Here is a 2,500-nt window from a genome sequence, read left to right on the forward strand (position 1 = left end):
GTCGTCCCGCGCCCGCAAGAACGTGGTCGAGAAGCTGGACTTCGACGACGACGACGTCGACGTCATGAGCATGATGAAGAAGATGCCCTCGTCACAGGAGATCCTCGACCGCATCAGCAAAATGGACCTGGACGACTGACTAGACTCCCTGGCGCTGCAAGGTCGCGCGGTCGACTCGCCGGGCCAAGCGAGGAGCAAGGCGCGAGCGGACGAGTGACGGGGGTCGCGGAGGGCGAAGGGTCGAGGAACAGCAACATTGCGAATCCCCTGAGGAGAAAGAACAGTAAACTTGCGAATTGTCTTAAGAGGACGAACTTCATTGCGAATCCGTTGACATTAAAGATCAGTCAGCTTGATTATGATCATCGCCCAATTGATTGCAGTGTGATGACGTCACGATTCCCCTTTATATTATAATTGTGATTTTGTTATGGATTAAGGCTCAAAGGTTATCATAACAACGTTTTTTTTTTCTCTCTCTCTCTTTCTTTTCGTAAACTTCTACTCTCTCTTTTTCCCTGCAAGTAATTACAAATTCAAAAGATACACCAAAGTGTCATTTCCTCTATCTCTGCGTGACTCTATCTTTCTCAGATTCCGAAAGGATTGATCTTAGCTCGTTAATTTATCTTTCTCTTACTGTTTTCTTTTATTTTTTTTTTTTTTTTTTTTTTTTCTTTTTTTTGCGAACGACGATTAACGTATTTTGATACAGTTTCCCCTTTGTTAATTCTACGTATGTCGTAGCCCTCCCTCTTTTGTATAACAGATATGTTTAAGTGATGACTGTACTCTCGAAGGAATTTCCTAAGTGAAAGAAATGAAAGAACGGCTTTGCGGAAGAATTCTAGCTCCTGCTGGCGTTGGACGCTCAACCTCCCCCACACAACCCCTCCCCTTACTCTGTGCAGCTGTTCCTCCTTCCTCTCTCCCTCTCCCTTCTCCCTTCCTCTCCTCCCCCGCTGCTTCTCCTGCCACGAAGAGGGGTCAGAGAGGGACGGTCTGACCCCGGGACTTACTCCTTGGTGCCTGCGGGCGTGTCGTTGCAGCAGTGAGTCGCAGCCATGTCTAACTCCGTGTGCCTGGTCGGAATGCACTTCGAGCGCCCCGGCGCCCCCAAGGTGTACAGCCGTAACTCGTCCATCTGGTCCGAGTACGAGGTGGCGCGGAAGGAGAAGTATGGCTCCATCTCGCGATCCTCCATCTCCAGCGGCCTCATCGACGTCAAATACATCGATGAGAAGCCCATGAACGAGCGCCTCAAAGGCCTGTCCGCCCTGCACATCTCCAAGGTCCGACGAATCATCTAAGGATCCTCGCGCCCGCTTCCTCTCCCTTTCTCCTTCTCCCTCTCTCCTTCTCTCTTCCTCTCTCCTTCTCTCTTCCTCTCTCCCTCTTCGCTCCTCCGACGTCTTCGTTTCTTCGTCCCCCTTCTTCTATAATTCAGAACGCAACACGTCGGTGACGCACGTCCAGTAGGTGTTCCGAGACTGTGTGTGGCAATATTATCATCATCCTTTTTTTTTTATTTCTCTCATAATCTTGTCTTCATATTCCATCGCAACACACACACTCAAATGGATAATTATGTTATAAAAAAAATAAATAAAACTATTTAACAGACCTTCCCTCTCTCATTGCAACTCACCATCTGACAATCGCAACAAAGCGGGGATGTTGCAGGCCAGCAGGCGAGGGGCCGGGCGGGCGAGTGCGGGCAGGGCTCCGGCCGGGCCCACGCCGCGGGCTATTTTGGGAGCTGTCAAACATTCCCCAATAAGGCATCGTCAGACATTATACTGAGGGTGTCAGTATCTCTGGCCCATTTCGGAGAACCTAGGGACAGAAGAGAACACGAATAACACGAGGGATAAGGAGAGAACACAAAAGAACACAAGGGAATACACGAGAACACAAGAAAACGCACGAGAACACATGTATACGCTCGCTCGCTCGGTCTTCCTGGGCCGCTGTCTGCGGTCGGTGCCAAATGTGTGGGCTTTAGTAGCATCTTTTCTCTCTCGCTTCTCTCTCTCTCTCTCTCTATCTATCTATCTATCTCTCTCTCTATCTATCTATCTATCTACCGATCTATATATCTATATATCTACCTATATATCTCCATTTACTATCTATTTTATCTAGCTCTCTGTCTGCCTGTCTGTCTATTTAATTATCTATCATTCTATCTATCTTTATATCTCCCCCTCTTTATCTCTCTCTCTCTAACTTTCGATAGATAGATAGATAGATAGATAGACAGACAGATAGATGGATAGATATATGTTTCTATGTATATCTTTCTATCTACCTATCTATTTCTCTAGCTGTCTGTCAGTCTGTCTATCTATCTATCTCTCTCTCCGTTCTCTCTTCTATATATCTCTTTATATTTATATATATGTATCTCTTTCTATCTAACTCTGTATTTATCTGTCTATCTATCCATCTATTTATATCTATTTATCTCTCTCTCTGTCTATCTAACCCTCCTCTTTCT

General features: G+C 46.3%; 1 protein-coding gene across 2 annotated transcripts in view; it reads left to right on the top strand.

Annotated features, from left to right (window-relative positions):
• The window catches only part of LOC125038470, an 84,839-nt gene that overhangs the window by 79,188 nt on the left and 3,151 nt on the right, over window positions 1-2,500 (top strand). The window contains exon 1 of one of the 2 annotated variants that reach the window (XM_047631946.1): window positions 1,334-1,475. The exons of the other annotated variant lie outside the window; for it this stretch is intronic. The gene's annotated coding sequence lies outside the window, so the exon portion shown is untranslated. Of the gene's footprint in view, window positions 1-1,333; window positions 1,476-2,500 lie in introns of those variants that run through there. 2 annotated transcript variants of the gene reach the window in all.

The sequence above is a fragment of the Penaeus chinensis genome, chromosome 25 (assembly GCF_019202785.1).
Source record: "Penaeus chinensis breed Huanghai No. 1 chromosome 25, ASM1920278v2, whole genome shotgun sequence".
Classification (NCBI taxonomy): Eukaryota; Metazoa; Arthropoda; class Malacostraca; order Decapoda; family Penaeidae; genus Penaeus; species Penaeus chinensis.